Source organism: Lissotriton helveticus, chromosome 5_1, assembly GCF_964261635.1.
Source record: "Lissotriton helveticus chromosome 5_1, aLisHel1.1, whole genome shotgun sequence".
In the NCBI taxonomy this organism is placed as follows: domain Eukaryota; kingdom Metazoa; phylum Chordata; class Amphibia; order Caudata; family Salamandridae; genus Lissotriton; species Lissotriton helveticus.
This window is the reverse complement of record NC_136065.1, coordinates 940,917,053-940,938,699: the sequence shown is the minus strand read 5'-3', so window position 1 is coordinate 940,938,699 and position 21,647 is coordinate 940,917,053. Positions and strand designations below refer to the sequence as shown.

The window sequence follows — 21,647 nt, the reverse complement described above, 5'->3', positions numbered from 1 at the left end:
AAAGTTACATCTGGTCACTTGGAATGTTAGAGGCCTAGGAGACCCCCGTAAGCCTTGGCACATTTTGGCGTACCTTGATAGGCATCAAACTCACATAGCCATGTGGCAAGAGATGCATTTCGATCCACACCGAACTCCTGTCTTTGCCAGTAAGTGGTCCGCAGATAGAGTTTTTTCCTCGTACTCCACGTACTTTAGAGGCACTGTGATTCTTATCAGAAATAATTTCCCCTTTATACTGGGTGGGACGAGCCATGATTCACAAGGGAGGAGTTGCATGGCTTAGGGCAGGCTAGGATCACAGTCTGTCACGCTCGTTTGTTGCTATGGTCCCAATACTGATGACCTCGACTTCTACACCACACTTTGGGGACAAATTCTTAATATAGGATCCACACACATTATTTGGGATGGGGACTTTAACACAGCACTTAACCCCGCGAATGATACATCCAACCCTCTTCCTCATCACTACACAAAAACACATGGCCTATTGACAGATACCTATTCTGACCATGGTCTTATCGATGTATGGCGGCATGTACACCCAAATACTCGGGAAGCAACGCACCACACAACAATGCACACAACTTGGGCCCGCCTGGATTATTGGGTGGTTTCCCGAGAAGTGGGCCCGTGGATGCTCAATGCGGAACACCTGGCCAAAACATATTCTGATCATGCACCAGTACGCTTGACGATAGCTCCCCCTGACCCTATCTCCACTCCTCATAGCTGGAAACTCATGCCGGAGGCCTTATTAGACACCGTCTTTAGGGGAGAACTGGGAACAGAAATCACAACATTTTTACAAAGGAACATAGGCTTGGTCGCACATGTAGGTATGGTCTGGGATGCCTTTAAATTTACCAAGTTCAAGAAGTCTTTATTCGATTAGTTCATCATAAAAGACATAAAATACAGTATATACATATAAAACCTATAAAACAAGTATTAAATCATTTATAACTAATCAGCTTCTTGTACAAATATAAGAGGTTTTTTACAAAGGGACTCTGATACAACCATAGGTCAGCAGGTTACAGAAAACTATACAGTCACCATTTGGTTATATTTAATAAGCCTACATCTAAGCGCCCAGGCCCACCCAAGGAATTTAGCGACCCCCACAACAATAAGGCACTCCAAGTTGGTTTTTAACAGTCTAGTAGCTTCCACAGACGATCTTGTACCTAAGTGTCTACAAACCGGTCTTAGCCATTTAGCTCTGGGGGCAGAATATAGAGGGCACACATACAAAAAGTGATTCAGGCTTTCCCCGGTACCTTGACACCTGGGACAACACCCCGACCTTTCTGTTCCCCACTTTTTGGTAAACTCCCCAATGGGAAGCGAACCGCATCTGAATTGAAAAAATAATTTGCGGTCCAGGGGTTTAGATATGGTATCCCAGTACCATTCAAGCTTGGGCGCATCCTTGTGTACAATAAACAGTCCAGTGAGATTGCTTGAGCTCGTTTTCAGGTACATGTTATGAGTCACCCAATCCCAGTAACATTTTTTGAGTTCCTTTTTAGAGGGGAAAATGGCTGACTCAGGCGAGGACCAAAGAACTCCAAGACCCAAAACTAGTAAAATGGCCTTGAGGTCTCTGAACCATCCGATGTTTGTGGCTCCAGGGCTATTTTTGACCTCCAAGCATGCGGCAGCATAATGATGAAGTTCTGGGGTTGTCCACAGACGGCGCCAGAAAGTTAGTGGACGGAGTCTAGCTTGGTCCACCACCGAATGGCACCCCAGGTCGTAAAGAAGGGGAGTTAGTGGGGTCGACTGTGGCAAACCTGTAGACATTCTCAAAAACGTATTTTGAGCATGTTTCAATGGATCCAAATTGCTACCACCCCATAGTTCCGCACCATACAAGACTGCAGATAGAACCTTACCACCATAGATCTTAATAAGCGGGGACATCGGCCTCGTAAATGACCCTTTGTGTTCCTTGATCAGTGCCCCGCCCAGCTGTTGATGTTTCAGGGTCATGAGCTCGATCTGATGGGTCCAGCTCAAGGTGTCACTAAAAGTAACTCCCAGGTAGGTGAAGTGCTTGGTTTGCTCCAGGGGGATATCCCCCATGGAGACCCTGGCGGTTATTTGTTTATGCCCCCTTAAAACCATAAATTTGGTTTTCGACACGTTCACCTCCAGCTCAAGTTCGCTGCAGAACCTCTCAAACCTAGACAGAGCCTTTTGCAGACCCTGTCTGGTACGTGAAACCAAGAGAGTATCGTCAGCGAACATGAGCAGGGGGATTCGCATGCCCGCCAAACTTGGAGCATCCGTGGAAAAGTTGTCAAAATGTTTAGTGACCCCGTCGATATATAGGGAAAACAAGGTTGGTGCCATAACACAACCCTGTCTGACGCCTTTAGCCACAGGAAAGTTCTCCGTCACCTCACCCGGTTTGCCCCAGCGCACATAAGCAAATGTCTGAGCATGGAGGTTCACTATGATACGAACCAATATGGGGGGCATACCCATATCCAATAGGGATTTCCATAAGCCTGCCCTCGGGACCAGGTCAAACGCTGACCTAAGATCCACGAAGGCCGCATACAGGTTGCCCTTACCCAGGGTAACTGTCTTCCAGTGCAAAAGCATAAATCGGAAAGCCTGGTCCAAGGTGCTCACATGGGAACGGAACCCAGCTTGAAGAGGGGTGAGAATATCATACTCCTCTATCCATGCCTGGATCCTAGTGAGCACAAGACGGGTTATGATCTTCTGTACCGCGTCTATTAGACTGATCGGCCGGTAGTTGGATGGAACCGACCGATCGCCCTTCTTGAAGATAGGCAGTATTTCAGCACCAGCCCAAGACTCGGGTACTCTGGCGTCCGCTGCCAATGCATTTACCAAACGCACCAGGTATGGAACCCAGAGATCATGATCCTCCAGAAAAATATCCGCTGGGATACAGTCTGGACCAGGCGCTTTTCCCCTAGGGATGGCTTTCAGAACTGCTTCGACTTCATTAGCCGAAAACACTAGAGTGTCAAAAGATAATGGCCAGCTAATGGGAGCATACGCAGTATTGCCACATCTAAATTGTTCCACAAAGTGGGACACCCATTTTTGTGGTTCAACAGATGCGGGGCATGGGCGATCATCCTGTGAACTACCCCACCTGAGGAGGTGCCAAAACTGCTGTAGGACAGAGACAGATACCTATTCTGACCATGGTCTTATCGATGCATGGCGGCATGTACACCCAAATACTCGGGAAGCAACGCACCACACAACAATGCACACAACTTGGGCCCGCCTGGATTATTGGGTGGTTTCCCGAGAAGTGGGCCCGTGGATGCTCAATGCGGAACACCTGGCCAAAACATATTCTGATCATGCACCAGTACGCTTGACGATAGCTCCCCCTGACCCTATCTCCACTCCTCATAGCTGGAAACTCATGCCGGAGGCCTTATTAGACACCGTCTTTAGGGGAGAACTGGGAACAGAAATCACAACATTTTTACAAAGGAACATAGGCTTGGTCGCACATGTAGGTATGGTCTGGGATGCCTTTAAATTTACAATAAGGGGTGTCTGCATTGCTAAGAGCTTTGGTGTTTCACGAGACATCAGATGCTATTTGCGGAAATTAGAGGGTGAGTTAAAGCAATTTTAGGGCGATATGGGTCATGACACAATTGGGATGCTACGGGTGGCATTCAGGATAAGCTGTCTGACTACAAGGATACCGCTGAAAGAGAGCTGCGCTTCCGTGGGAAATAGTTTACAGCCCGAAAGTATGGGGAGGGCGAGCCGCCTAGCAAGGCTCTGGCAATGGCGATCCGTACACCCCGCTTCCCCAATCATATACTGGAAATCCAAGATAGTAGTGGGACATGACATAGAGACAGTCAAGATATCCTTGATGTATTTATTTCATTTTATTCCGACCTATACAGCACTCAAAGGACACAACCTCCTGACCTACCCACATTTCTGAAAGATATAGCTCTTGGTTGGCTAGATGATCAGAGAGAGTTTCTGGCAGCACCCCTCGAAAACTACGGGATCCGGGCTGCTATTATGCAGATGAAGTCAGGGAATGCACCGGGGTCTGATGGCCTCCCTATCAACTTCTACAAAACATACATTGACCAGTTGATCCCCATACTGAAAGAGGTCTATGAAGAGGCGCAGGAACGTGAGGTCCTCCCAGACTCTCTTAGAGAGGCTCTCATCACATCACTTCTGCAGCGTGGTAAGCCCTCAGATCTATGTGATTCCTACCGTCCTCTGTCTTTGATTAATAATGATGCCAAAAGCCTTGCCAAAATACTGGCAAACAGGCTCAGCCTGCTAATGGAGAAATTAATTTTACCTGATCAGGCTGGTTTCATTCCGGGGAGGGCGATGTCACATAATCTTTGTACTCTCGTCTCTATCCTGCAAAATGTCGATCCACAGCTGGCCCTGGTGTCAGTCTTTTTAGACGCCACAAAAGCCTTTGATTCAGTTGAATGGGATTACCTCATAATTTCTGTCTTAGATACGCCTATTATACACTTTTCCCGTGGCCAAGGTTCTAATCAATGGGCAAACTTCCTCCCCTTCCCCATCACTCGGGGCACCCGTCAGACATGCCCACTTTCCACTCTCCTTTTCGTGCTTGCGATTGAACCTCTTGCGGCCAAAATTAGACAGCATCATCAAGATAAAGCACTGCTCTGTCAACTCCATCATATACTAATTTCACTATATGCGGACAACATCAACTTATATATTAGGGATCCCCAACGAAACCTCAATCCACTCTTGCGTGAATTTGTGCGGTTCGGTGGGCTCTCAGGAATACACATCAATTGGGTGAAGTCCCAGATTTTCCCTCTTACCTCAACGGTGAAGGTGTCCACACCAGACTTCCCAATAGAATGCTGTAAGACAGAGGTTAAATACCTAGGGGTATGTATCACTGCTGATCTTGACGAACTGATGCGCCTGAACTATGGCAAGGCATTGGACAGCATAACCAGCAGTGTCACGAGATGGATTGCGCTCCGACTCTTTATGGCAGGGCGTACCTTACTCATTAAAATGGTCATTCTCCCAAAACTACTATATATTTTTTTAAATATCTCATATGACCCAGGTAGACACTTCTTCTCCGCATTACGCACGGAGCTGATACGACTAACTTGGGGAGGCAAACAGCCTAGGGTACAGTGGAAAACACTTACCAGACCCTACTCCCAAGGAGGGTTTGATATCCCTGATCTAGAACTGTACTATCTTTGCACGCAGGAGCACTGTGCTCACTATTGGTTTCATCTACCTAAATATATGCCGCAAGTGGCTACGGAGCACTGGTTGGCGGACACATCCCATTCAAGGAGGCTATACTGACACCGGTCACACCTCGAGATACTGACCCAATACTGGTTACGTGTATTGTGAAAGCATGGCAACGTATTGCCAGACAAATGCACGCACCCATGTTATATACTCCTCCCCTCCCTTGGTTTACCACCCTAGGATGCCAGTACTGCAAGAAATAGCTTTCAAAAACTAAAGCAAAGTTCAACATTACCTGCTGGGGAGATCTCTAGTCAAATGGCAAGTTCCGTACAATACAGCAGCTGTTTACTAATGTGACACCTTCTCCCATGGATACTTTTCTTTACGTCAGACTCCGTCAAGGCATAAAAGAATACACTCCCGCATATCCGCAAGAGCCACGAGACCTCCTCCCGCTACTTACAATACTACACAGTGACGTCACTTCACACTTGGTGAACAACAGACAAACTTAGAGGTCTAAATCAGAAACCTATTCTGAATATCTTTCTAACTACCTTCATGTCTAACAAAGTACATAAAGATAAAGAAGTGGCTAACAATTACAAACAACAGACCAGATCACCAAAAGATGGGCCACCAGTAATTGTTGATCAACCTCATTAAGGATTCCCATCAATGACTTGTATAGATCAATATTCTCATTTGGTAATCCTGCCAGGGTATTGTGTCCCTTGATCATTGAGACAACCATCATACCCCCATCGTTGGCATGGGGTAATGACCTACAGTCACCAGGTTAGACCAAATGATGCTGATCTGATGGGAAAAGTGCAGTCCAAAAAAATATATAAAGCTGAGTGTGATGTTTAAAATAGGATAAGGGCTTAACAAAAGAATGTTTTATTGGGCGTAAGCCCCTTCCAAGCTAAAAACAAAGACAAGAACAGTGCAACAACATAATCGCAGTTTAAACAAATAGCTGCGAGAGGGCCAACATGTTTCAGCCTATCATGGAAAGGGACCAAAGGCTTTCATCAGGGCCTCTGTTCTAAAAGGATGCTACTGCCGTTACAGTGGTAAACAGTGTGAAAAATTATAAAAAACACACACAAGTGAATTAGCAACAGTAAAGGATATATTTCTCCTACATCTGTTTTAATTCCTCCTTGGCACCTGGTGTGATCTGTAATAACAAAAACACATGTGGACCCCTCTTTAAGTACAAAAGGTCTATTAAAATGGTAATCTGTTCAAAAGTGTCCAAGATCTTTCAAGTACTCACCCAGTGTGCCCGGGGAAAAGACCTCACCTCTTCCTGGACCTGGCTCAGGTAGTGTGAGACCCCGCTCTGTAAGAACAAGACAACCCCGGCACTTACTAAAAATAGTGCGAGCCATTTTTTATACTCACTCTATTAATAATGCCTGGGGTACAGCAGTCTGTCTTGCACATAGAGCAAAACTTATTGGTATATACCTATCACCAACGATAGTCTTCGCAACCACATTCACATCTCTAAATGCTGTTTGTCAAAAGGTTTGTATTATTCAGACCCGGAAAATCACTAACAAAGACAGCGAGAAACTGTCCCATGTTCCGGTCTGTCAGACAAAGATTGTATTCCTCTTCAATAGAGCAGTCAGACGGTTGGCTTTGTAGCCCTATTAGTTATTTAAACTGACCACCAACAACCGGATACTTATAAAACAAATAAAGATTAGCCTGGACTGGTCTTATGCATACCTGTCCGTCGTTGTCCCAGACGATGGCTGAGTCAGGGGGAGGCAGTAAGCTGTCCAAAGAAGCCTCTATTTCATTCGTTGAGGCAAACTATCATCAGCCAATAAGCTCACGATCTCTCTCCATACCGCCATCGACTTAGAGTGAACATACCCTTCTTGTTTACTTCAAGATTAGTTCTTGGGTAGTGTATTTATCCTCGCCTTACCACCTCGGTAACAAGTTAGAAATTGTGTTTACCGCCGTGTACTTTGCTGAACAAAGGGTTTCTTCGGCCACCGCTTAGCTCGCTTGACTCGCGTACTCTCGCGAGATTTCGAAAAGAACTACTAATGATGTCACCCACCAGCAAAATGTAGTTCCTTAACCATTCACTCTGGTCCGGTTGGTTTCTAAAAATAGCCATACTCAAATACAGGTACAAAAAGCCCCAAAGTCAAGAGGGGAGATTACTGGAACTTTCAACGGTTGTTGTTATAAAGTAGCAAAGATAGTACTGTACAGAACCAAAGTCCCGCGGGACCACGAGAGGACTACAAAGTGATGTCACTCAAATGACGAGTGTAGTTTGGCAGATAATAAACGAAACTACACGCAGCCAAGCCATGTCGTTTCTTGTGATCCAATATTACTAACTCTGTGGTGAGTATCATTGTAAATTAAACCACGGAATGTCGTCATTAAGCCCATCCTTGTCAGTGTGTAGCTTGAAAACCCATTTCTGTTCTTTGTGAAATAAGAATTTGGATATATCACTTATGTGTGAAGGAATAAACGTTTTTTCAAGAACAATCCACGTAAAATCTGTTTCACTGTGGTTGTGCTGTAAAAAATGTTTAGTAGTTTAGAAACATCTTTCCTGCATCGAAACGTGCTTTTATGTTCTTGCATCCTCACTCGCAACTTCCTGGTGGTCATGCCTATATAGCATAAATTGCATGGGCATGTTAGTTGGTAAATTAGGTTGGTGCTGTTACAATTAGTGAAATGTCTCAACTGCCAAGGGTGGTCGGTACCTATATCGCAGCTATTTGTTTAAACTGCGATTATATTGTTGCACTGTTCTTATCTTTGTTTTTAGCTTGGAAGGGGCTTACGCCCAATAACATTTTTTTTTGTTAAGCCCTTATCCTATTTTAAACATCACACTCAGCTTTATATATTTTTTTGCACTGCACTTTTCCCATCAGATCAGCATCATTTGGTCTAACCTGGTGACTGTAGGTCATTACCCCATGCCAACGATGGGGGTATGATGGTTGTCTCAATGATCAAGAGACACAATACCCTGGCAGGATTACCAAATGAGAATATTGATCTATACAAGTCATTGATGGGAATCCTTAATGAGGTTGATCAACAATTACTGGTGGCCCATCTTTTGGTGATCTGGTCTGTTGTTTGTAATTGTTAGCCACTTCTTTATCTTTATGTACTTTGTTAGACATGAAGGTAGTTTGAAAGATATTCAGAATAGGTTTCTGATTTAGACCTCTAAGTTTGTCTGTTGTTCATGCTGTTCCTCTAGGGCAGTGGTTCCCAAACTGTGCGCCGCGGCACCCCGGTGCGCCGTCATGAGAAGCCAGGGGTGCCGCGGACACGATTTGGGAAAATGGAGCTCATTGCAATAATGCTTTGAAGTGCCAATGGCCCTGCCCTTGACCTGTAACCTTCCCTTTTGTAGTGCTGAAAAGCTCCAGGGATGATTTCACACCTCGTTCTCGCTGCCACCCCAGCCTGCGCTTCCAAGACAAAGGGAGAGCGGTTTGTTGATTGTTGCCTGAATCCTGCCCTTCCCCAGCCCCTATCAGGTCTGCTTAATCGCCTGAGCAGCTTTTCAAGAGGTAGTAGGGCCTCTGTTCTTATCTCCCTTTTATTACTCAGGCGGAGGTGTTATGTTTCTCGCTGGACCGGGGGTCACACAGGCATGAGCGTAGGAAGTGTGGGGATATGGGGGATTTATCCCCTCAGATTTTACAGTGGAAGGGACACGGGGAGGGAGGGGAGCAAAAAATACTGCTCACGTCCGCTGTTTTCCGGGCCATTGGGGACGTTAAAACGCTACCTATGCCGGCCCTGCTTTTGACCTGCTAACCTGCCTTCAGACACTGTTAACGGTAAGAAATCTAATATGCACATTAATGGTAGGTTTCTGAAAAACGCATTTGCACAATGTACGTTAAGATGCTGCAGACCTGTCACATATTGGGCAGAGTGTGCTGATTTGAACCTCGCATTCCAACTTGCTAAGTTTGGGTAGACGCTTGAGGTGATATCATGAAAGCAGATGGGGTATAATGAGCAGTGTTCTGTTTCGAGCTGGTGTGAAAATTAAACAGTAATGAATCCCACTTCTTTTGGGGAGTAAAATATGAAGTAAACTCCTTTGGCAGGTTAAGGGAAATTTTCTGCAGCTCTGTGGATAGAAGATCATGCCTTTGTTTTTTTAACCTGTTTATTTATACTTATGTATGATAACATATATGCATAGCAAACATATAAACTTCCTTCACTGATTATAAAACTAATACAAGTTTCCCTGTCCATCAGTATAACTTTAAAAATAGTATTTTAAACCTCAAAAGTGCAAGTAATAAAATGTAAACATGGACAAGCTTATTGTGTTGGTATCCCCACTCCCCACTATTACCTCTTGTGTAGCCTCTTTTTATCTTTCCATTGTACTCCTTTCCAGAAGAGCCGTCCCTTTCTAAGTCTGTGGATGTACCTTTGAAGACCATGCCTTTATTAAAGAGATGCATGCTATTCTAAATCACTTCTTTTATTGCTGAAATGTAATTCTTTCATTTCTCTTACTACAGTGAAAACAATAACAACCTTGCTGACATCTTTAAGATTCTAAAACACCCCAACTCACTTTACTCTTACTTGACTTTCGGAAGACGACAGGAAGTACTCCCGAGGTCGGGCTCACCCTCCCCCCCCCAACCCCTCACTGGTAAAAAAAATGGTGGGGAGCCACGGCCAGCTGCCAATTAGTCCAAGGGAGCCACAGATCAAAAAAGTTTGGGAACCACTGCTCTAGGGGGATAAAACTTAGACTGGTCTTTAAATGTCCCTCTAGCCCTCCAATACCGTTTTGTTATTTTTATATTTTTTATACTTCACACTTGGTAGCAACTAGTGATAGGTGGACTGCTGACATAGGTCAGGACATAACTGACATACAGTGGGGCTATTGCTGCACACAGATGGAGCGAATCTCTTCCAGCAGCCGCTTGCGCATTACGCATTACAAATTTCTGCACTGCACCAACTACACCCCTGCCAAAATGTACTGGTACAAACTGCGTGATAATGATAAATGTGACAGGTGTGACGTAGAAGCGGTGGACTTTCATACAGATGCATGCTTCCCCCACTGCTGGCTCTGACAGGGTACATGGAGGATCTCAGTGTATCATATTGAAGTTTTGTTTCATTTGGTCTCCTGTTGGCCAAACGGAGAATAGCATGTAGATGGGGACGGGGCAGGGCACCCAAGTTTAAGGACTGGATCAATGACATGATATTTTGTCAGGAACAGACATTCACATACACCGAGCTTCTTCCTTTGACGTTGTGCCCTAGGGATATATGGGATCCCCTCAAAGCATATTTACTTGCACACCCTTTTGACACCCCGCGCACAACACATTTGCCCTAAAACAAATAAGGTCTGTACGACTCAAGCAATACTAAGCTACACCTCTAGCACACACTGGATCAGTAACTGCAATTTTTTGTTTAATTCAGCAAGCTGTTTGATTGGCATGGGAATATTACTACATGGGACTGATGTAATACTGTTTACTACCATTAATGTGGTTTTCGGACGCTGCTATGTATTTTTATGTTTATTTTCAAACTGTATGAGCATGCATCTACCTAACTAATGTATATGCTGAGTTGGGATATGTTCAATAAATAAAAAATAAAAAAGGTATTGCATTGCCCACGTGACACCATGGCTCCGCACCCGGTCTTTTTGGCTTCGCGGATTGAAAACTGTGGAGCTCAAGTCAATGCCACGTGGCTGTGGGCCCTTGCTGAACGCTCTCTCTGGCTAACACTGCAGATAGCAGTGTTAACATTTGAGATTGAGTCGGTATTGTAGATGACGCAGTCCTGTAGGAAAAGACATTGCTCCAGTGCGCTCTGTCCGCACCATGCATATGCGTTATTGCAGGCTCCGTACACGCTTTTTTTTGCTTCCGTATGACAAACTGGGCAGCTCAAGTCAATGCCACGTGGCTGTGGGTCCTTGCTGAACACTTTCTCTGGCCTACACTGCAGACAGCAGTGTTCACATTTGCAATTGAGTCGGTATTGTAGATGACGCAGTCCTGTAGGAAAAGACATTGCTCCAGTGCGCTCTGTCTGCACCACTCATATGCATCATTGCAGGCTCCGCACATGCTTCTTTGTTGCTTCGCGTATTGCAAACTGTGGAGCTCAAGTCAATGCCACGTGGCTGTGGGCCTTTGCTGACCGCTCTGTCTGGCCTACACTGCAGACAGCAGTGTACACAATTCAGATTGAGTCGTTATTGTAGATGATGCAGTGTTGATGGCAACAGATATTGCTCCTAGTACGACCCGCCCGCAACACGCATTATCGCTGACTGTGCACATGCTGAATGCTTTTGATGTGGCTATGTGAGTGCACTAGAACAGATGGAGCGTTTATGATATAATCTTTTTGTGTATGATTTCAGATCTATTGATTGTGTCTCAGTATACCACAAGTTGTGGTTCTTTTACGATAGGACTTTTTCTGGATTATTTCACATCTCCTGTCCCTACCTTACTTCAGCACAAATTATTGATTCTTTTAATATTGAATCTCTGTGTGTGATCCAATGATTACTGTTGTAGTTGATACTAGCAGCAACCATTACCTAAGGGCTGCTTTACACTCACCCCACACGCATCCAGCACAGACATCACTGGATATGTGACCCTGGTAATAAAAAGGTGTTGAGCGCACGTGCCCGTACCCACTTCCGCTATCTATCTGTGTCATTGTGTTCATTATCTATGCATGATACTGCCCCTGGGCCGTACCACATTACATTGTGCTGTGGACAGAGTATGCAACCATGTTACCTCTGGTAGTGGAGAAAACTTTGGTTATGTAACTTGAAATGAAATAAAATGAAATGAAAAGATAATTTATATAGCGCGATGGCTACCCTAAGGCGTCCCAGCGCTGCGGAGGTTTGGGCTAAGGCAGAGCTGCTGGAAGTTACACCGGTTTGTTAAAGAGCCAGGTTTTTAGGAGCTTTCAGAATGTCAGTAGTTTGGGCTCTGATCTGATTGTGATGGGAAGCGTGTTCCAGATCTTGGCCAGGTTGTAGGAAAGTGAGCGGCCTCCGCACCTAGCTCTCTTAATTCGAGGCACTGTGGTGAGGTAGGAGACCCCGGATCTAAGGTGTCTATTGGGGTGATAGGCGTTTACAAGGGGACGGTTGATGGCTGTATGGCTATCACAGGTGGAAGGCTACTTCACAATGTATGAATATTGATGAAGATGATGGTTGCATGTTGTGTGTAGTGTAAGATATGTGTACATAGCAAAAAGTTTAGAAAGCTCTCTAAGCAGGAGAGGTGTGTCTCATCAAATGCAGTACAGAGATTGACTTAAATGGGTGGCGTTTTCCAACTGTTACAATCGGAAATGTTATGAACTAATGAAATGCTTTTTTTTATGGTCACATGGCAATTGCGCACCCAGCGCGCAAGGAGACCGCACCCGATGTGATTTTGAGAAAATATATTTACTCTAAGTTTATTACAGTTAGAAATATATAAATGTTTAAAATATTTTTGATTATCGCTTGTTCTCAAATACACTTTAAAGTTATTTAGATATAGTTTTGAGACAAAAAAAATGAGGGAATGGCGTATGTGGCACGACACCGTACGTCTAGGACAAAACACAGGGCGTGGCAGCGTGCACTCGCCGCATACGCAACGCGCGGCTTGGTAGTACGTACCCATCGCATATCAAAGTAGCAGCTGGCGCGACCTCATATATATATGTTGTTACACGGGACACGGTGCCACAAACCCGTCGGAAACTGAATGCGCATCATTTGAATGTGGTGGATAGGATTCACGTGCTGATCGAGCTTTGTAGACAACCGGTACGGGACTGTAGTTTTCTAAAAAAAAAATATATATATATATATATACATATTTTGGGGGAAGATATAAAACATTACATAATTTTTAAAGTTAAAAAAAGGATAATAGAGTTGCAAAATATTAAAAACCAATTAAGAAAAATATAGGTTTTTTAAATATTAAAATATGTAATTAACATTTAAAAAACCTTTGAAATTCACTGAAAAAACCATAGGTTTCACAGACGTTATGGTCAGGAATTAGCATTTGAAAAACCTTAGAAATTCACTGAAAAAAACATAGGTTTCAGGGACGTTATAGTTAGTTTGACATTTGACTCATATAAAACCAGAGAAATTCGCCAGTAATAGTTCGTTGAGTTAACAATAACTTGCGCGCCCGCAATGCACTGCTGATGATGTCACATATTACATCACTCATGACATGGTCAGTGACATCACTGATGACATCCCTGATGACCTCTCAAATGACATCACTGATGACATCATTCACGTGATAATCTGATGCACATACTGATGCTCTAGTATAAACTTTGATACACCCACTCTAAAATGCAGACTACTATTTTAGAAACCATACACACAACAACGCCAGATGCTACATACCACCGACTATTTCCTAGGTCTATACACACATCCAGTGACTTATACATACAGTTCATCAATACAGTACTATAATATGTACTCATACACCTATACATACAGTCACACTCTACCACTCATCCATAGAGTTACTCACACACCTAGTCAGTCATGCAAAGAATTAATTACATACTCATTTACTCATGTATACAGTTATACACACCAACTGAGTTATTTATACGCACACCACATCACTTATTTATGCAGATACTAATACATACTTACTGTATTATACAATCACTGATACAAGTAGATACTCATTTATACACCCACTCTTCAAATAACTTACTCTCACGTATAGTCATTTATATACTCCAAAACTCACACATACTGCCTTAAAACATATGTAGTTACTCACACATATACCACTGAGACATTGACTCACTCACCAACACACCCATATACATACTAACTCATCCATACAGCCCTTCCCAGATGCACTTTTGAATCCATACAACCAGTGAATCACCCACTCAGACATCTGTGCACAGAGTCACCCCCCCCCCCCCAGCGACCCACACAGACACTCAGGCACCAAAACAGATACTCAGACAACAAACCAATAACCCATATAGACAGTCATGTAGCTACTCACCAACACATGCAGCCGCTTACACACCAACTGAGAGACTAACACAGAGTTTCACACAGTTTAGTCACTAACCCATGTATTCAGTAAGACACGTTCAATCACTCACTTATACAGTCAGTCACGCACCTCCTAAATAATCCATTCAGGCACTTGTAAATCCACTCATTCTTTAATACACCTTGGCATAGATATATATGAAAAATATTTAAACTTTACAAAAACACACATTCACTGGATGATTTCATCAATGATGTCATTTGAGATGTCATCAGTGATGTCATCAGTGATGTCACTGACCATGTCATGAGTGATGTAATATGTGACATCATCAGCAGTGCATTGCAGGCGCGCAAGTTATAGTTAGCTCAACTAACTATAACTGGCGAATTTCTCTGGTTTTATATGAGTCAAATGTCCAACTAACTATAGCGTCCCTGAAACCTATGTTTTTTTCAGTGATTTTTTAAGGTTTTTTAAATGGTAATTCCTAACTATAACATCTGTAAAACCTATGTTTTTTCAGTGAATATATATATATATATATATATTACCTACTGGCGGTCGCCAGTAGGTATATATAGTTAGGATTTTTTCTCTATGGGTTTTTTGAAAATTCTATGTCTAATAACTTTGCCGTTTGTGGACGGAATTGGCTGAAATTTTCAGGAAAATGGCACATTTTGTTTCTGAGCAGCCTTTGAAAATTTGGGGGGGGTTCGTCAAGGGGGGGCCGAGAAAAAAGGGGGGTCCCAAAACGCGTTTTTCCCATGTTAATTTCCATAGGGCGGTTGGCCTCACTTTTAGCCCGAACGGCTGAATGGATTTGCACGAAACTTGGCAAAATTGTAGGGACTGGTAGCCCGATGTGCCTTTTGTAGGTCTCAATATATGTGCTCCAGTGGATTTTGAGAAATTAACGTTTAAAAAAAGATATATATCTGTAAGCGCGGACCAGGCAGCGCTCTGGTTCGCGGACTTTTCGCGCAACGGACCTTTGTGAAGCGAAGCTGATTGGTTCTCCGGCGTCTGTCAACATTCCAAACAGTCCGTAGCGGCCGCCATCTTGTCTCTCGGTAGGATCGAGAGACAAGAGGAGGTCAAAACAAAGGGGGAAATAACTATAAGGGGGCATAGTAGATCCTCGCTGACCCCCTAGGTTTGATGTGGAGGTTTTAAAAGGGCCCAGCGGGGCAAAAAAAAATAATAATAATAATAATCGAACGGCTGAATGGATTTGCACGAAACTTGGCAAAATTGTAGGGACTGGTAGCCCGATGTGCCTTTGCTAGGTCTCAATATATGTGCTTCAGTGGATTTTGAGAAATTAACGTTCAAAAAAAGATATATATCTGTAACAGCGCACCGCTTCGCGTACTTTTCGCGTTACGGAGCTTTGCGAAGCGAAGCTGATTGGCTCTCCGGTGTCTGTAAACATTCCAAACAGTACGTAGCGGCCGCCATCTTGTCTCTCGGTAGGATCGAGAGACAAGAGGAGGCCAAAGCGAAGGGGCAAATGACCATAAGGGGGCATAGTAGATCCTCGCTGACCCCCTAGGTTTGATGTGGAGGTTTTAAAAGGGCCCCGCGGGGCAAAAAAAAAAAATAATAATAATAATCGAACGGCTGATGACCATAAGGGGGCATAGTAGATCCTCGCTGACCCCCTAGGTTTGATGTGGAGGTTTTAAAAGGGCCCCGCGGGGCAAAAAAAAAAATAATAATAATAATCGAACGGCTGAATGGATTTGCACGAAACTTGGTAAAATATTAGGGACTGGTAGCCCGATGTGCCTTTGCTATGTCTCAATATATGTGCTTCAGTGCATTTTGAGAAATTAACGTTCAAAAACAAGATATATATCTGTAACAGCGCTCCGCTTCGCGGAGATAAAATTATATCTGTATTACCTAGCTGTTGCTAACACCAGTTAGCGACGGCTAGTAGGAGATAGCGACCATCTTAGGTCCCACTTTGCATGTGAGTGATATTTATCACTAATGACATGCAAAGTGGGCATGCCAAGATGTTAGCGACTGGAAACAGTCGCTAACATCGCTATCTCCTATTATCAACTTTTGGAAATATTCGAGATAAGCGCGAATATCTCCAAAAAGTAACAGCTGCCCTGAGCAGTTCTTAGCCATGTTATCCAATGGGAGGTGGATAACATGGCTAAGAGCATTAGCTCGGTAATGCATGAATATCGCGGAGTTTTCAGCGATATTAATGCATTGCGCTCGTTTTTTATCGTATTTGCGATAAACCTTGATAATAGCAAGGTTTATCTGCGATAATTTCTGACGGTAAAAAAATCTTTGCAATGCATCGTTAGGGATAAATATCGCTTAACTTTGGTAATATGCCCCAACGTCTGTTAACGTTCGATTCGAAGGAAATCAGGAATTGTTGAAAAACATTGTGTGCGCCATCTTGTCTTTTTTCAAATGCCACACTTTTGTCGTGCACGGCAGCCATTTTAGATGCCTTGACCAGATCCACTCTGTGCACGCTGTCGATCCTTAGCATGGCTCCCCACCCTCGCAAGCATCTCCCCCAGGCAGTGGTCACCCCCGCTCTCTGTTTTATGCATGGGTAATAAACCTCCCCCCATCTGCGCTGTTCTTCCCTGAGAATCACACCCTGTGCCCGCCCGACACCTCCCTTTCGCCCTATTCACTACCGCACCCTCTGACACTCCTTTTCCTCTGTGTCCGATTGTCCAGGCCGGTCCTAGGCTATCAGCTAGCCCTGCAGATGTAGTTTATGGCCACAGCTGTAAAGAATCACCCGTCTTCAAAGGAGTTATAGTAGATCAAGGCCCACACTCGATGAGATCCGTCACAGCAGAAGCGTTGCTATTATCTGAAAACCATCCTGTATTGTGATTGGGGAGGGGACCGAGCGTGAAGCGGAAGATTCCAGGGATGACTCTTTGTACATCAAAGTTTTTACAATTATGTGTCACATTAAAAATATATAGCACTCCGACAAAGTAGTAAGATTATAAAACTTTAATAATTTATAAATATATACAAGAAAACAAAAATAGTAATAACATATAAACATTTTTAGAGAAAAACAACGAAGTAGCGGTCGGCTGTGCGAATAGTCCCAACGCAGCACAACGTCCAGATTTCCGGCGTGGGGTGTCGCGGGGGGTGGGTCATCAGTAGCAAACTGTTGTGCGAATAGTTCCAAGGCAGCAGAACGCGCCGAAATCTAGATGACACGAAAGTGATGTCTAGTAAGTTGCCACCCAGCAAATAACGGCGTGGGGCGTCGCGGGGGGTGGGTCATCAGTAGCAAACTGTTGTGCGAATAGTTCCAAGGCAGCAGAACGATGGCACCAAGGTGATGTCCAGTAAGTTGCCGCACTGGTTTTGGTATCCTACAATGTTGCTCCGAATAACGGCGTGGAGCGCCCCGGGGGAGGCGGCGTGAACGGGCCTCTCCAGGTGGAGTCTCATCTGTTTTAGTGGGGCGCCCCTTTACCGTTTCAGTTGCCATTCCGTCCGCTTTTGGTCCACTGTGTCAAAATCCGCCATTCAGCTGAGTTGCGCCCACTCTTGCGGTGCAGCGATAGGCGGCTGTCACAGGACTCTCAAAATGGCGGCAGGCTGTTTCCTTTTTGGGCCTGGTCCACTGAAATGGCCCTGGGACACCTTGGAAATCGGACGCTTGTCTGCTAGGTCTTGGACCCCATTCTCGAAAGCGTCCCCTCCGCCTTGAGAATTCATCAAAAGTTTTGGGGGCCCCGAGTCCTGCAGGCTTCTGGTGGGGAGCGGCTGCCATGATTGCTCGCGGAATGACCACGACGGAGCTACGAGATGGTGGTGCTCTCATGGTGACGCCAGTTTAGTCTGAAACATCCAGAAACAAGGTGGGGCTTTCATCGTTTGGGGGAAAAAAAAAGTTTTCATCCAATGAAAAGTGTTGTTTTTAGGTCATATGATCAAGCCTTCCATCATTAGGAAACCAAAAGTAAAATGAACCAATGAAAAGTTTTATAAACAAGTCACATGACCTGTTATGCGGCATAGGGTATAAAATGCGGAGAAAATACGTTGGCACGTGAGGCGGCGTCAGTAGCGGACCGATGTGCGAATAGGCCGAAGGCAATACAACGCGCCAAGATCCGGATGGCACCGAGGTGGTGTCATAGTTGAGAGTTCTGAGCAGCGGTTGTAACACTGTCTGAAGCTTATTTGCAGCTGCTGCAGCTTCACTACGCGCCAAGATCCGGATGGCACCGAGGTGGTGTGTAGGAAGTTGCCGCACTGGTGTGGCCATCCTACAATGCTGAAAGTCGGCGTGGGGCGCCCCGTTGGCCTGTGAGTTTGCGTCAGTAGCGGACCGATGTGCGAATAGGCCGAAGGCAGCACAACGCGCCAAGATCCGGATGGCACCGAGGTGGTGTCTAGTAAGTTGTCGCACTTCTGTGGCCATCCTACAATGTTGAAAGTCGGCGTGGGGCGCCCCGTTGGCCTGTGAGATGGTGTCAGTAGCGGACTGATGTGTGAATGGGGCCAAAGGCAGCGCAACAATATTTTCTACTATATTTCCGGAGTAGAAGACACCACAAGGCGCTGAGATGCCAAGATCCGGATGGCACCGAGGTGGTGTGTAGCAAGTTGCCGCACTGGTGTGGCCATCCTACAATGCTGAAAGTCGGCGTGGGGTGCCCCGTTGGCCTGTGAGATGGCGTCAGTAGCGGACCGATGTGCGAATAGGCCGAAGGCAGCACAACAATATTTTCTGACTGACACCACAAGGCGCTGAGATGCCAAGATCCGGATGGCACCGAGGTGATGTCTAAGTTGCGGACTGATGTGCGAATGGGGCCAAAGGCAGCGTAACAATATTTTTTGTATGGAAGATACCACTAGGCGTTGAGATGCCAAGATTCGGATGGCACTGAGGTGATGTCTAGCAAGTTGGTGTGGTCATCCTACAATGCTGAAACTCGGCGTGGGTCGCCCCATTAGCCTGTGAGATGGCGTCAGTAGCGGACCGATGTGCGAATAGGCCGAAGGCAGCACAACGCGCCAAGATCCGGATGTCACCGTGGTGGTTTCATAGTTGAGAGGCACTTCATCTGCAGTGGGGCGCCGAGATCCGGATGGCACCGAGGTGATGTCTAGCAAGTTGCTGTACTGGTGTGGTCATCCTACAATGCTGAAACTCGGCGTGGGTCGCCCCATTAGCCTGTGAGATGGCGTCAGTAGCAGACCGATGTGCGAATAGGCCGAAGGCAGCACAACGCGCCAAGATCCGGATGTCACCGTGGTGGTTTCATAGTTGAGAGGCACTTCATCTGCAGTGGGGCGCCGAGATCCGGATGGCACCGAGGTGATGTCTAGCAAGTTGCTGTACTTGTGTGGTCATCCTACAATGCTGAAACTCGGCGTGGGTCGCCCCATTAGCCTGTGAGATAGCTGTTCTTTGGATTTGGGCCTGGTCCACCAAAATGGCCCTGGGACACCTTAGAACTCGGACGCTCGATTTTTTTTTCCTTTCCTGTACATGCAAAAAAAGGTAAATGCCCGGTACGTTACACGCTTCATCTGCCACGATGAACTCTCCAGAGGAACCGAAAAAAAATATAGTTGTGGTAACTATACCATGCATCGTCATATGGAGAGGTGGCACCAATTAATTATAGTGCTGCATAAAAGAGAGATTTGGAGGAGAACCCCTGACCTGCTAGTACATTCATCAAAGAAGTGGCACTGAGAGCTTCAGAGGCAAGGGAAACGGTCCCAAATATTTAGAAGAACTTTGGAAAGATTAAAATGACATGTTTAGATTGTGGCAAATTAATTTCATGTGGACAGATGAGTGTTACTCTAATAAATACAGCATATGAACATCATCATAGTCGATGGTTGGTAGAGACATTTTGACTATATCCTGGACCTGCCCGTCCTCGCCCAAAATGGCGCCAGAATAAATGGGACTCGTAACTCCTTGTTGTGTACTGGTTGCAGAACCTTGAAATCACGAGATACGTATGCAGTTTTGAAGCACATGGCGGGCGGGGACGAGAATTGATTGAATATTTCGACATCCCTATTGATATTAAGTTCTGATGTGTTATTGATTACTGTACTGTTGAAAGTTCGAATTAACGTCACCCATGGTACTTGCCCGCAAATGTATATCTAGATAATTTTATTGTAACTGGCCCTGTCGTATTTTAATTATAAAATGTACGTCCACCGATTCCGTAACTGTTAGACACCTTAGTTCTTGCAACCTAATGGCCCGCCCGTTACGTTCCTCTACAGTGTAAATGTCTATTCATCATATACGATTACAGTTTGCTCCGTGGCCGGCCCACGTGGTTATAGGCTCGTATTTGTATAATGAAATTTTCACAATAAAGGTTTTTAAAAGAAAACATGGTAGTAGTATATACATTGGTAAAGTTTTTAATAATAGTCACTGTTTTAGAATCATTAAAAGGCAAGTGAAATAAAGCAGACCAATTACATGAAGGGTAAAAGGTATAATACGAAGGAACGCAGTAAAGATAAATGGTCAAGGGCTGTTGTGTTTTCTATTCCTGCAACATAAAGTGATCGATAAGAATCTCATATTCAGGCGTATCGGCGACTAAGACAGCAGGTCGACCCTCTTTTGCTCAACGGCTCCGTCATGGGACGAAGAAACGCTCTTTTTCTCGAAAAAAGAATATATTTTACTTGCAGGACAGTTGTAAAATTTCCGGGAAAGTACATTAGCCTGGAACATTATAACATATATTTAAGAAAAAATAATGTTCGGAAGTAATGAAAAGCGTAATTTTTAGGTCATATGACCAAGCCTTTCATCATTACAATAAGAAAAGTAAAATGAACCAATGAAAAGTTTTATTAACAAGTCACATGACTTGTTATGCTTACGTTACGCGCTGCGCGCCCCGGATGACTTCCGGATGCGCTAACGCGGCGCGTCATATGACGCATTACGCGACAACGCAGGTACAGAATATAGTCAAAATGTCTCCACCAACCAGCGGTCGGAACACAACCCCTTTCAGCAGGCTAAATAGTTCTGTTAAATGACAACAGAAGGGACAGGCAACAAGAACCATCAGTCAAAGAGGGGAGGGCTAGTTCTTCTCTACCGGGTTACATTGGGGCGCTACCGGAACTGATCGAATTGGTAGTCTACAGTGTTTCTGGATGTTTCAGACTGAAGCTGGGGTTAGCATGAGAGCAGCACCATTTCGTAGCTCCGTCGTGGTCATTCCGCAA

At 44.8% G+C, this 21,647-nt stretch overlaps 1 protein-coding gene across 2 annotated transcripts in view; it reads right to left on the bottom strand.

The window, feature by feature from the left end:
* Window positions 1-21,647, bottom strand: part of ZNF518A (zinc finger protein 518A) — a 131,802-nt gene that overhangs the window by 71,440 nt on the left and 38,715 nt on the right. Inside the window, exon 1 of one of the 2 annotated variants that reach the window (XM_078643445.1) lies at window positions 13,004-13,045. The exons of the other annotated variant lie outside the window; for it this stretch is intronic. The gene's annotated coding sequence lies outside the window, so the exon portion shown is untranslated. Of the gene's footprint in view, window positions 1-13,003; window positions 13,046-21,647 lie in introns of those variants that run through there. 2 annotated transcript variants of the gene reach the window in all.